The sequence below is a fragment of the Typopeltis vanoorti genome, chromosome 25 (assembly GCF_054136105.1).
Source record: "Typopeltis vanoorti isolate ZY-2024b chromosome 25, IOZ_Tvanoo_1.0, whole genome shotgun sequence".
Classification (NCBI taxonomy): Eukaryota; Metazoa; Arthropoda; class Arachnida; order Uropygi; family Thelyphonidae; genus Typopeltis; species Typopeltis vanoorti.
Genome location: NC_143573.1, coordinates 63,859,619 through 63,874,531, shown reverse-complemented (window position 1 = coordinate 63,874,531; position 14,913 = coordinate 63,859,619). Strand labels below are relative to the sequence as shown.

General features: G+C 34.1%; 1 protein-coding gene across 1 annotated transcript in view; it reads left to right on the top strand.

Moving 5' to 3' along the window:
• LOC150092800 (solute carrier family 45 member 3-like) overlaps nt 1-14,913 on the top strand; it is an 80,284-nt gene that overhangs the window by 20,766 nt on the left and 44,605 nt on the right. The gene's annotated exons all lie outside the window — the stretch shown is intronic.

Below are 14,913 nucleotides of genomic sequence, written 5' to 3'. Positions count from 1 at the left end.
CGCTATGAACGCAAGGCGAACGAGGTAGTGCTCGGGCGGACCGAGCGCTACTTCGTTTGCTCGAACCGGGCCAGAGGAAATCGATTTCCTTCAGGTATCATGTATTGGCGATCACTGCAGATCCTCAGCCATAGCTCGTATGCAATGCGTAGTGTCTATTCTCAAATCGTCTACTCAATTCGTGCCCCAACCAAGATTAAATCCTGAGTGCGCCACTGAGAGAGCTATACATGTTGACGTTTGGCTCATATAACAAATATTTGACAAATAACATATTTGACAAATTGGAGCGTATACATAAATGTAAGCTACCTGTTTACGATATGAAAACAAAGTGCTCCAGACATCATTCGTAAAATTAAAAATAGGGGGAAATTATTCTGCGAAATATTCACAATCTCATTGTTCTAAAAATCTATAGGTATTAGGGGATTTATTTCCAGAAAAAGAAAATTGATTTATTTAAAAAAAATTCAAGAAAACCATTGTTAATTATCTAATCTTATTTTAGAATTCATCCTGGTTAAAACATTTAATTAGAAATTGCGCATCATGCATTATACAATAAAAATAATGACACAATAAAAATTAGTGAACCACTTCCATACTACGAAAAATAAAAATACAAAGAATATGATTATTTAGAAAAAAGCAACAAAATAAGAAAACTCAATCATTATATTGTGTGTTTATACAGAATATTAACGTTTGGTTGTATGTTCTTTGGTTATGCTTTTAAGAAACTCCCCCCCCCCCCCACCACCACCACCCACACACATTAAAAGATAAAATATTATCTTTTAATGAGATAATATTTTGATTGGTGCCCACTTTTCGCTTGGATCACAACATTTACTCCACGCGACAAATTTGTCGTGTACTTCTGACAAGTGTCATGAGATGTTAATCTCCATTATTCATCAAGGACTCTCTTGAATTCCACCAGTGACATTGTCCTCTGTGTACGATTTCTCGCACGTCGTTCCACTTCATCCTTATAATGTTTAATCAGGTTTAGATCTAGACCATGAGCTGACCATATCCATTGTCTTCAAATGAGGCCCTGTTAGATTTCGTTGTGTGACAAGAGATATTGATGCTGGAACAAATATGACCTTTCATCGTAGCATTCCATAAGTGCGGAAGGGCTGTATTGTCCAGAATGTGGAAGCGCTCCTTTTCATGGTACAATCGTTAAAAATTAGTGAACCACTTCCATACTACGAATTCCTCCTCGACACATACATCATGCCGCTTCTCCACGTTGCTTTACCTACTGTACTAATGGTGTTCACGGGTGCTCAATGATCAGCTTTCTGTCATTTATCTCTGAAAGTTATGTATTAATGCCACTGATTTTTTTTCAGTATTATAATATCACATTCGATGTCAGAGAATAAAGAACTAAAATCGTTACATTTTACAGGACATTTAATGCTTATAGTTCGTATTCTCTGACACTGGATGCGATATCATAATGCTTTCCTGGAAAAATAAATAAATAAAGATCGTTATAAGTTCTCTTAGCTTTTTTTTTAATTCGTTCACTAAGTTATTCCTTTGAGATACTTCTTGATATAGAAACAGGAATCGATATAGTCATATTCAAGTCTGTAAAACAGTAGTCTGTATATAGGATTTCTTTAAGTTTTTCGAGTAGGATTAAAATAAAAACGCTTTCTTCTTTTAAGAGATTAAAACGAAACCGGCTTTCTTTTCATTGTAATTCCTTTTAAGAGCAATCCGTGGATGTCCAGTGGAATGCAAATGATACCGACTATTAGCTATTCTGACAACATATTATGACGGAAAAATAGGACACATGTGGGCTCTGATGGGCGGGCACATACCTATATCACAGAATATATTAATGAGTTATGAGTAATATCTGTTCCCCCCCCCCTCGCTTCCTACATCGATATAGAAGTTGAGGCAACGACATTTTGGCACAAATCCATCACATCGCATAAACAACGCAAGTAAGATTGGAGCACTGGGAAGACCAGTGAAACATTCATTTTAAGGTTGCAGTTGTCATTTGTTCCTGAGAGAGTTAAAGTTTAATATGTTTTGTCGTTTCAATCTGAGTGCCATTACTAGTGTTTTGTAGTCATACTGTATATAAAGAGATTTATTTTTGTATAACATTATTGACATTTATAAGGTCCCAATAGATATTTCGCGCAAACCACAAACCCGCTAACAAAAGGTAAATATTTTCATTATTTTTCATCATTTTATTTTAAATCTGTGAAAAGTTCAATATTAAGTTTCATCGTTTTTTATTCGATAATTCAATCTAAGGTGAAGTGAAGCTTTCGGTTTCTTTGTGTACTGAAGCATCAATGGTGATGATGTATCTACATACTTCACCTCCATGTAGACATCGTTGCTTTCATCATAATAGATGTATAGTTGATGAAATCAAACTCAAAATGTATGGATGAACTAACTAATTGTGCATATAACAATTCAGTGCTGGAGAATTTGACAGCAAAAAAAAAAAAAAAAAAACGCGTGTCCAAACTGACAGGCGCATCATATAGGTTAAGAGTTATATAAACAGTACTATAATAGTACTGTTTATATAACACTGTTATACTCTAAACTGTATACTGTTAAAATAGCTTCTTGTAAGCCCTATTCAGAGTAGGGCTTATAAGTAGATATCTCAGGATTCCAAGGTATCAATCTGCAACTTTATAAATGCTATTTTTTAAAAACATAATAATAAGAGCAAGGAAGCGAAGTCTAAAAAATACATGTCGTGTAATGAGAAAAATATAAAAAAGCTCATATGGATAGCTTGGTATTTACGTTGTGTGTGCGAGCACGAGTGCATATGCCAGAGAAAGAAAAAGAGATCTTGTTCGCTCGTAACAACTAACTCTCTTTCAAATTTGGCAACAGCTTCCAAGGACAATGCAATCAAAATGTGATGCCAACAGATACCTTAAAGGCAGGAATCCGATATAACTCAATTTGAAGTAACTACGGAATGCCATCCGACTTGCATTGGCTATGCTTCTCTCTCTCTCACTAATGTTATGTATATTGGCTACTCAGTGTACATGTTGGCATCATTATAATAGAAATTAAATAATAATAAAAAATAATAAACATAAATACATAATAAAAATAAATCACCTTCATTTAAAAAGTACTCATAATGTGTACTAGTTTTTTTCATATTAACCCTCCCCACACGGTTGGCAAACCTATAACACATCAGCGTTGGGTCTTGGGAAGTACTGTAGTCGGAGGTGTGGTCCTATGGGATCAATGGGGCTCTCCTAAATAGCAGAGGTAGATAAACGGAAAAAGACGACAATCAGTGGTCGGTTGGCATGAGGCTGGAATGCAAATAAAAATTGACATTCTTGATATTTACTTAAGACAGATACGAAAGTAAATATCAAGAATGTCAACTTAAGACAGATACGAAAGATGTTGAAGGTTGTTTCTTTCATAATTATAAGGTTTATCAAATGAAGAAAAGTAGTGAAATATATTGTTAATAGCAATAGTATGAACTAGATCTGAAGTCACTGATCATTTATTCAGAAGCATGGCATCAGTGGTCGGTTGGCATGAGGCTGGAATGCAAATAAAAATTGACATTCTTGATATTTACTTAAGACAGATACGAAAGTAAATATCAAGAATGTCAACTTAAGACAGATACGAAAGATGTTGAAGGTTGTTTCTTTCATAATTATAAGGTTTATCAAATGAAGAAAAGTAGTGAAATATATTGTTAATAGCAATAGTATGAACTAGATCTGAAGTCACTGATCATTTATTCAGAAGCATGGCATCAGTAAGACGTGATTGCATTGATGGGGAAATCTGAAGCAAGGGAACAATCAGCCACGACATGTAGGGATAGATCCAATTGTGGCTTGATAAAGAGACCTCTGTACAAACCTAATCAAATGTCTTGGGGAGGCCAAGAATAATCACACGTATTTTTCCAATCTTTTAGGGAGTTTATGCGGATTGAGAATAGTAGAATTCATATTGGTGATCGCTGATTACTTGAGGGGTCTTCGTGAAAGGAGGCCCAATGTTTAATCAGAATGCAATCATTCCAGTAGATGAAAAATGTTGTTTCGGCTTCGGGTGTATATGCCTTTATGTGATTTTGAATTACGATACAAGCAACTCTCACACAGACGATATTTATGTCTATGAATAATAATAATAATAATAATAATAATAATAATAATAATAATAATAATAATAATAATAATAATAATAATAATAATAATAGCTTTACATACATATGCTCTCTAGGTGTTATTTCGAACACAAGTCGTGACGTGACACCTTTAAATTTTTCCACTAAACTGTTAAAAAGAAAACAAATTCAAGCCTGTCCATTAACAAATACACACAGACTGCGCACCGTATATAAGAATATAACAAGGTGATAAATTCTTGCAATAATACACTCGTTGACTGTACTTCGCATCCATGTTTGTAGCGCAATGCCATGCAAAGTTACGAAATTCTATACGTGCGTATGATTACGAAACTACTTCCATCTGTCTCATTAGTGTGCGTGTGAGATTAATATTAGTTGAGAAATTTTCTTATGCTCTTACAGATGAATTATCCTTATAATAATAATGTTTTATAGTAATATTTTCTATCATCTTTTCCCAAGCGACTTCAGCCCTGAAATGAACAGAATGATTATATGGCATTAGTCGATCAAAATATCTACCACATAGTCATTCCTAAGCATACATTTCATAATGGGATTCAACATCGTCATCAGTGGCGGCCGATGAAAATTTTAAGTGGGGGTGCTGCATATACAAAATTTAAAATAATAATAAAAAAAAAATCTTTTTTTCCTAATCAGTAACCAATATATTAATAAATAAATTTACATATTAAAAAATTGCTTTATTAAAAATATTTCACCCTCACCACGAACAAACACCAATAATAAAAGTTTCGTATCTCACAGAAATAACGCGCGCAAGCATACGATACACTGCTCAAACGAGCAGTGTATCGTATTTACAAGCGCAACAAATATCGGCGAATCTGTCTGCAATTGGTCGAACATGATAATATCGACACTGCGTTAGATCGCAGTGTATTTGTTTTGTAATCTAAAGCGCTAATCGAACAATTCCAATTTTTAACTATTCAATCACTGTCGAAACATAAGCTGTAACCTTTAACATGTTGTATTGCATTTATATAATGTTGTAAGCATTGTTATTATTTATAAACACAAACAAAATTAAAATGTTTCATTTTTTCCTTGGGGGTGCTGCAGTGTCGCAGTGCTTGTGTACAGGCCGCCACTGATAAGGTATCTAAATTCATATTCAATTTACTTGCTACTTCAACTGGAAGAACTGCTAATTATATAAAAACACTTTTTCTGATATTCATCTGGAGGCATGCTGTATTATGTTCAGTTTGGATACAGCTGAATACGGGAATATTAGGATACAGTTTCCTAAAAGTCCTTTATCAGACATCATTGAATTACTTAAAGAAGAATTGTCTTCAGATGTTGTTAAATTATTTGATTTTGTTACACATTCAGGCTATTTCTTCTTTAAAAACAAATTATATCAACATTATTGTTATTACGTGACACCTTCAGGAAGTCTAAGGACTCATCGATGAATGGGGGACACCTACTCTACAATACTCTGTCTCCATCACTCAATCCACCAACTATACAACGAACGGCAACTAGCATCAGCATCACCAACGCCATCTACCGCCGCCCACCACTAGTATTTTCATGCCCATGGCGGGATTTGAACTGCAGGCCTTTTGGCTGGAGAGTGGATATGTTAACCACTCGGCCAACGAGCCGCCAATGTTACCTAAGTTTTGATATCATTTGGAATGGCTCTTCCTCTGAGTTAGAGCATTTTATTTCCCAATTAAATGCACTCCATCTCAGGATGAGTTTACCTAAAAAGAAGAAGTAAATAACCGATTAGCATTTTCATCACCATAAGGCTGGACCTATTAAGACTTTAATGCATCATCCTCATGCTTTATATTCTTCAGACGAACTTTTAGAGAAAGAATTACAACTTTTTATATCCACCTTTTTATCAAATGGCTTTAAGGATTCTTTCATCAAAAAGGCCTTAAACGTGGAATCTCAACAGACCAACTTTTACAGAAATATTTCTGAACTCATAGCAAAAGTTTTAACACCACTGAATATTTTTGTTGATTTTGTTCTATCAGAAAAATATTCACCTTTCTTGCTTCTAAAGACAAGCTTCCACTTCTAGGTTTTCCAGGCGTCTACCAGATTCCTTGCTCTTGCTGATTATCTTATTTTGGACATAATGGAAGATCTGCTTTTATTCTTCTAGAAGAACACAAGCCATATATTAAATATCATGAGCCTGAACAGTCTGGATTTTCTGAGCATGCTCTCTGCACTAAAATAGAGTTTATTTTCACAAGATAATAGTCCTTCATAAAAGTCATATCCTCATAGAACGTCTTTATAAAGAAACGTGTGAAACTTTACTTTATTGTCCTAACTTAAAAAGATTCAATGGTCTAGTCTATGCCCTTTGTGGAAGATAGTACTTTTTAAATCTGCTAATTTTTTCTAACTTTTTATATGCATGCATGTGTGTGTGTGTGTGTTCTTTTTATAAATTAGGAAATTATTGACTTTATTTAGCAATCTTGCATTATCTACTTAGGTGGCGCTTTTTAGAAAACTCAGTATTAATACTAATTAATATTTATATCAATAAATATTAATTAGCATTAAAAATAAAACATTCTCTATGTTATCTAGCACTCTATGCGAATGTGCTCGGTGATAGGGAAAAATAGAGACTAGTTGTCTACCAATTTTCAAAATTTTACTTGGCAGTTGTCTGTCGTACTCTCCTCCCCGGGTGCAGTTACAATCATTAATAGTCTTGGGCCAACTGTCTGTGATTGGCTAAGGGTGGAGATTGAGTGTCCACTAGTTTCCAAAAATTATGGCTAAACTGTCTTGCCTACTCCCCTTTGGGAATAAAAAACGTTAGCGGATTTATTTATTTTATGTTAAAACAGTGCTACCTGTTCTATTTGGGAACGAAAATGAAATTGAAAAAAAAAAGTTTCTTAGGATTTTCTTTTATTTAATTGTTAATTTTAATTAAATTGATAATTACCAATTACCTTAACACATCGAACGATGTTTCTAAGCAGCATAACATCTAAAACAACTGATTTCATCAGTGAAATACGGGAATTAAAATATATCTGAGAAGGTATTAAAATACCTTGTTATTCTAAGCGGGGATTTTTTTTTTTTTTTTTTTGCAATTTCCTAAGGAAAAAAAATAGATATTTTGCGCAAATCTAGAATTAATAATAAAAACTTCGAAAACAATATTGAAAATTTTCTTCCTGTTTAATTATTGTGATCCAAACATAGAGTTATTTCTAAAAATGTTATGAACAAGTGCTCCAAACTTGTGAAAATCTAAGCAGATAACAAGCAGCTGTTAGTATATGTTGTACGCAGGTTGTCTGAATTGATAAGCTCTTGAAATCGGGTCATTAATTACAATTTTAAACGCGAAGAAGACCAACCAAAATATAAGCCTTACGGGTGCCGAAAACTTAACTATAAGTGCTTTTGTTTTGGTAATTAACAAACAACTACAAAAAAAAAAAGTTAGTGAAGTGTTCATGATTTGTACGACATTGAAAGTTAGGTAAATGCGGCCCATCGATATTCAAAATATAAATCTATTATGACAAATGCGATATTTCATTTTATCCTATACTCAACGCTGCTCTACGAGTTATTTTAATATCATCATTTCTAAAAGTAGTCAAAATCCTCCACTCGACTAGTTGCGCCATCATGCGTACATTCCATTAGAGTGAGGCGTGGAGCTGAATGGTTGTAGTGGTCGTACAAGGATGCCGTTAGATAACTGCGTTTGTCAGTGAGGCTTTGGAGAAATGTGTTATATTTATGTATTTATTATGTATATATCCATCCATACACATGTGTGTGGCTTTTAAAAGTGTCGTAGCGATGGGTTTTGCATGCAGAATACATTGCATGTTTGTGAATTAGGTCTGCTATATATATACACGTATTTTTTTTTTTTTAATTTAATTATAAAATTGAATGTAGGAAGAGGAGAATGAAACAAGGAGAATTTGTCACCTTAGCTTGCATCTTTGCTTCGTCAGAATGTGAATTCCATTTCAGTAAGTGGTATTTTTTTATATAACCATGAAAAGAGTATATTTTTCTGTTACTTTGAAAACCATGAAAGGAGTATATTTTTCTGTTATACCAAAATATAAGCCTTACGGGTGTCGAAAACTTAAGTATAAGATCTGTCAAGTTTCAGGAAAGTGTAAAATTCAATAGGGACATTGTAAATATGTAGTTGTTGTAATAGAATATGAAAATTCAGAAATTGGTGTAGAAAAATGCAGCAATGATTTATATGCAACAATTTTGAATGGTTAGTTATATCAAAAAATATGAAATTGGAGTAGTAACTCACTTCGTGTATTAAATTTGTTGGAAAATGTTGCGCTTCCTTAGTCGGTATCACTCGCACAGTAACAGTGATGTTTATAGACTGCATGGAGCCTTTCTTATCCTATATCTAGCACGCAATATTTATTTATTTATTTTCAAAAAAAAAAAAAAACATTTTGTATCGTCTGCGTGTAGGACATTGCACATGTACACTTTCCCGCCAGAGTAAATCAGGCTTTTATATCAGCGAACGCAGAAACTGAGAAATCGTAACCATCTGTCTTATTCTATTAAGCTAGCCTATGTTCGCAAGATCATTTTCAGTGATAATGTATAACACAAATGTGCTAGTTTATACACACTGCATATTTTGCACTCGATGAAATTCTGATAGGACAAAACTAGCAGTGCTGTTAAATGAACAGTAATAGTTACCCCCCCCCCCCTCATCCTTCGACGTTCACTGGCCTTATATACTAAAATCCATATATATTCACGACCATTCTCAATAGAACAATAACCACGTAACTTGAATTGCAGTTCTTTGTAAATGTGGATTTAAATTGCTAAAACGTATGCATCACAGTTAAGAAGGGTTGGAGGTGACTTAGAATATTTAGCTTCTAAAGGGCTACAAGATCAACAAATGTATTTATATATTTGCATTCATACAGACTGTTAGCATTGCATATAGCCACGTTTTATGCATTATGAGAATTAAATATTAAAAATCACTAAATAAATAATATAGAGTGAAACTCTCAGTCTTCAAGTTAAATTTTATACCTCACTTTAGAGGGCTTTATTCTGATTGATTGCATTCTCATCTCATTGAATTGAGATGAGATAGATGAGACAGTTACTAAGATCAACAAACTGAATTGTATCAAATAAATTATATTTATGGAAATTACTACAGATTTAAATTTTACTCTTTTTATTTTTACTTATAACTTCAGTAGAATTTTATTTATTATTACTAATAGAGTTTATAATAAAGAAACAGAGCAAAAATATATGCATCACTTATAATAAAGAAACATAATGAATACGAGTATGCCATTATAAATTGTCATAGTGGCATTAGCATTTTTATTTTATTTTATTTATTCATTTGGTGTACATATCAGTATTAGAGGGATTAAGTTATATACTTCTTGGAAGTGTTTTTCATGTTGCTATCATTCACATTGTTAATAAAGGATACATTTATATGTTAATTAAGTTGAAGAAAGTATTTGTTAAAAACCTACCCTCACAAGAAATAATTTATCATGAACGAGGTTTCAGAACATCTCAACATTGCAGCTAACAGCTCAGTTATTGTGGTGGTTTGAAATGACCAAATATGAATTTTTTTGCCATTAAAAAATTAATTGTTAATCACTCAGTTAAAATGGTTAAAGTATTTGAATGGGAATTAAGATTAATCTTATCTCAACTCAAGTCAAATCCTCCATATACCACTTTTTGGATGGTTGACTGACATATCAAAAAGTGATATATGGAGGATTTGAGTTGGCAAGATTTAAGGTGACCAGTGGCGTACTGCAGGGATCAGTCCTTGGTCCATTGTTATTCATTCTTTATATTAATGACATTGGGAAGGATTTGACAGGCGATATATACGGTATTTGCAGAATGATTTCAATAAGTTGGAATTTACATGTGAAAATGGCTGTCAGTTCTATATTAGTAAATGTGAAGTTATGCATTTTGGTGTAATGAGATATCTTGTGTCATATTATATTTGTGGGATTATGCTAGAAGAAACTGATCAGATAGGGATCTTGGAGTTTCATTAGACAGGAAGCTGAAGAGCCATATAGCAAAGATTGCAAATACAACTTAGAGGATAATTTCAATGCTGAAATGAATTTTGTCATATAAGGAAGTCATTTTACTTTATAAGACTTTGATTAAACATCACTTGGACTGTCATGCCCAGATCTGGTATTCTGGTTTCCATGGTGCTACTGATACAGTGAATTGAGTGCATAGGGTGATATCAAGGTTGTAGAATACAGATTATGAAGACTGTTTGAAGATTTCTGGACTGGATATTAGAAAACAGCAGAAAGAGGATTGATGTGATTGAGACTTACAAATTTCTGAAAGGATCATAAAAGATACCTGTAGATGGAATTTTTCATTTTAGAAAAGGGAGGGAGAGGATGAGAGGGCATTTATGGAAATTAAGAGTGAATGCAGTCAAGAAGGGGGGGGGAATAGATTTTTCTCTCATAGAGTGGTGTATACAGTATTTGCTGGGTATAAGATGCACTTTTTTTCTTTGAAAATAGGTCTGAAAAACAGGGTGCATCTTATATGCCAATACTCAATTTTTTATTACTTTCATTTCTGGAAATTTTCTCTGTTCCGAGTTACGCAATTTCTTTCTTGCTTCCTTGCAGTGTGTGAGAGCATTCCAGTTATGTAGAGTTCAGTGAATCAAAGGCTGAATGGATGGAGGAGGAATGAAGTTATGGATAGATAAAATTTGGTACTGTAGCGGACTGTTGAAGAAGCCTGCCCTGCTAGTATGGGATCAGTTTCATTCTCACAGAACAGAAGATGTTAAAAATAAACTCGAGGAATTGAAACTCAAGTTCGCTGTAATTCCAGGAGGTCTAATTAGTCAGCTTCAACCTTTAGATGTCTGTAATAATAAACCATTTAAGGGATTTATGAAGAAGTGGAACAGCTGGATACAGTCTTCAGATTTTGAGGTTACGCCATCAGGAAGAAGGAAGAGGCCTAGCATTTTGCAAGTTTGTGAGTAGGTCAAAGCTTCATGGGATGCTGTAAAAACTGAGACAGTGGTTAAATCATTTAAGAAGTGTGGCATTAGTACTGTTCTGGATGGTATAGAGGACAATTTGTTGTATGAGGACTCAGATTCTGTTTTAGAAGAGGTTTAAAGTGTCTCTTTATTTAGCTCTGGAGATGAATTTCTAGGTTTTGATGAAGAAGATTAAAAGGTGGGTACTCTTTCCTAGTTAGATTAGGTATTTGTTGAAAGTAGACCTACTTATTGCTTTATATTTGAAATGCTGTAAATTCATTATAATATTCAGTGATAAAGTTTTTTCCCTTAAAAATGTGTACAAAAAAGGGAGTTCGTCTTATACGCCGGCAAATACGGTAATTGGAATGGATTGTCTTTGGAGGTAGTGAGTGCAGGTAGTATGAATGATTTCAAGAAACGATATGATAGCTGGTGTGGGTGAATGTAATATCCCTCGATGACTTCCATATTATTATTAAGAGGTCTCTCTTAATAATAATAATATGTTAAATAACAGGAATTATAATTCCATTTAATATACTAAAATTCAGCTTTGAGGAAGTGGGGGCAGCTTAATATGGGTTGCCAGTAGCAAGTCCTGTGAACATACACATTCTGGCTACAAAAATTGTGCATCTTAACCTGTTTTTTGCAGGGATATGTTTTTCTTTCTGCTCTTTGTTGGCCTTCTTTCATGATTTATTCTGTGTATAATTTCATCCAATACAAAATGTTATTTAATATTAGTGTCAGCCAGGTACCTCTATGTCCCAAAACTCATCATAGGCGAGGGAGGGTGAACTACTAAACATTATTCACACAGTACTTATCATACCTGTCCTTAAACTCATTTCCATATAATGCACTTTCACTCATAACCACCTCTGGTAAACCCATTTCATTCACTACTCCATACAGAAACTCTATACTTGATATCCCTCCACTTTTACTCATCTTCTAAGAAGTGATTCCTTTATTCTATCCCTTTCAACTATATACTGAAAGTGTTAAAGGAGAGTTTTATAAAACACCCCTTTCTATTTTTTTTTTTCTATCTCATCCCCTCTTTTCTACTTATCATTCAATTTTTGTAACCCACAAACTTTCACTCTGTTGTCAATAGGAAAAATGCTACAGACCTGACACTAGTTGGCCACATTCCTCTTGATTCTCTTCATGACTTCATTATTCCCCAGGAATCCAGGTGACTAAATATTAGTATAATAATCCAGTCATTGTGATATCAAGCCATATAAAAAGGGATGATAACTTCTTTATCCCTACTTGTCAGTGTTTTTCAACTTCCAAGTGATCCTTTGTGTTGTTTTGCCCACTTTTGCAATAAGTCTTGTGAACTTCACCTCTGCACTCTCACCCTCAAGTCTCTGGCCTAATTCCTTTTTATAATCAATCTCATCAGTACAATACACGGTTCCCAATTTTTTCAACCCAAAATTCATAACACCCTTTAGCTGTTAATTTTGTTGGTTAAGTTCCAAATTGCCTGTTCCTTGACTAATTAGGGATCACGTTCAAATGTGTGAACTTTTGAACCATGTTTATTAATATCTTGAAACTATTTGCATTTCGTGGTGTTTTGTGAAGACATGAGGATATGGTATTATTATTATTAGACACCTCCAGGGAGTCCAAAGACTCATCGAGGGAGAGTGTGCCAACAGCATTGAACGATACCCCTTCCGACTACTAACCACGCTCAAACTTACTTAACTGAGCCATTAGTAGCAGAGGCTCTACCAATCGACCAACCTTTGCCGGCCGAGGTTGACCACCTTGTAATTGTGGACAGTGTTGCTATGATGCTACGTTTCCCAAATTTTGTAACATCTTTCCATTCTGACCTACATAAGGCTTGCCACATGAACAGACCTCATATCTTATAAACACCAGTGTATTTTGGACAGGAACATAATCTTTTGGAGACTATAAAAAGCTTCGAAGTGCTTATACCAGGTTAAAAGGATATTTTAACCTGGTATAACAGGAGTTGAAATAAATATCCAAAGAATGAATCCTTTGTGATCCTCAGACAATTATTCTGGAGTAACAATATATTTTTTTTATAAACATTTCTACCCTACAGAGTCAATTGATATTTATGTTCTAGGATATCTATCTTTGAGGATTTAACATTTAACCAGAGGAGGTTTTTTTTTTCCTTCTTGCTCTAGTAAATTGTTCTGGTTCAGAGCAAAAAATGTCACTCTCAGAAAATAATGCTCTGTCTGGGGGAAAAAAAAAAGTGTGTATTTATTTATTTGTTATTTATTTTTTTAAATCCATGGAGCATTGTTCTTTGGGGAGTGACATTTTTTTTTTGCTTTGACTTAGAAATATATCCTCAGAGGAACAAATAAATTGTTCCAATCCGGATAGCTATTGCGATAGATAGATTTATGTGATTAGAAAAGAAGAAAAAAAAATCTTTCTTTTCAATTGCTTAGAGAGAAATGTTTTGGTTCAAAACTATTTCATCCTCTGTTTTTGGAGAAGGAATTTATTGTGCATTTTCTTTAGGTATTAGTATTCTGGTCTTACAGTTAATAAACATTTTCTCACAAGGATAAATATGCAGTAATAAAAAATTGTTCTCAGTGAATATACAAAAAAAGATCCACTGTTTTATATAAAAGATATTAAAATATTATGCTTGTTTAAAATGCTCTAATTTATCAGAATTGTGCTGTACTTTACACACAGAGAATGGAAGTACCATCTAGATAGGTGCTTGTAGCTAATTTAATTTTTAAGTTTACTTTGTATATCAAGTAATTTTAATATTTTGGCTGATACTGCTTTTCTTTTATTTGAACGTTGGAAACTACATTTCTCCTTATAGAAGATAAGTTCAATTGAACACAAGATGTAAACCAAATAAAAACTAACAAGATTACTGAAGATCAAGCATACACAGCTATGATCTTTTTATTATTATTATTATTATTATTACATGACACCTCCAGGGAATCTAGACTCATCGAGGGAGGGCACCTACTCTATAACTCTTCGTCTCTACCACTCCACCAGCCGCATCTACTTTCATCATCTACACCAACGGCATCTACTGCCGACCACCACTATTAGTATTTTCACAGACAATCACAAACATCCATGCCCACAGTGGGATTCAAACCCGCAGCCTTTTAGTTGGAGAGCGGATAAGCTAACCACTCGGCCAGCCAGGCCGGCTGACATAGCAGGAGATGCCAGCAGTATAGTATAGTATAGTGACTGTCGTTATTCCAAATTAGCATTAGGAAAGGGAACCCTTACCAAAATTTGTGAAAAGGCTGGCCTGGTTGGCCAACCTTTTCACAAATTTGGACAAATTGTATCCTCTTTTGGACAAATTGTATCCTCTCTCTCTCTCTCTCCAGCCAAAAGGCTGCGAGTTTGAATCCCGCTGTGGGCATGGTTTTTTGTGATTGTCTGTGAAAATATTAGTGGTGGTGGTTGGCAGTAGATGATGAAGGTAGTTGCAGTTGCTGGAGTGGTAGAGATGGAGAGTTGTAGAGTAGGTGCCATCCCTCGATGAGTCCATGGACTCCCTGGAGGTGTTACGTAATAATAATAATAATTTTAGTATTAG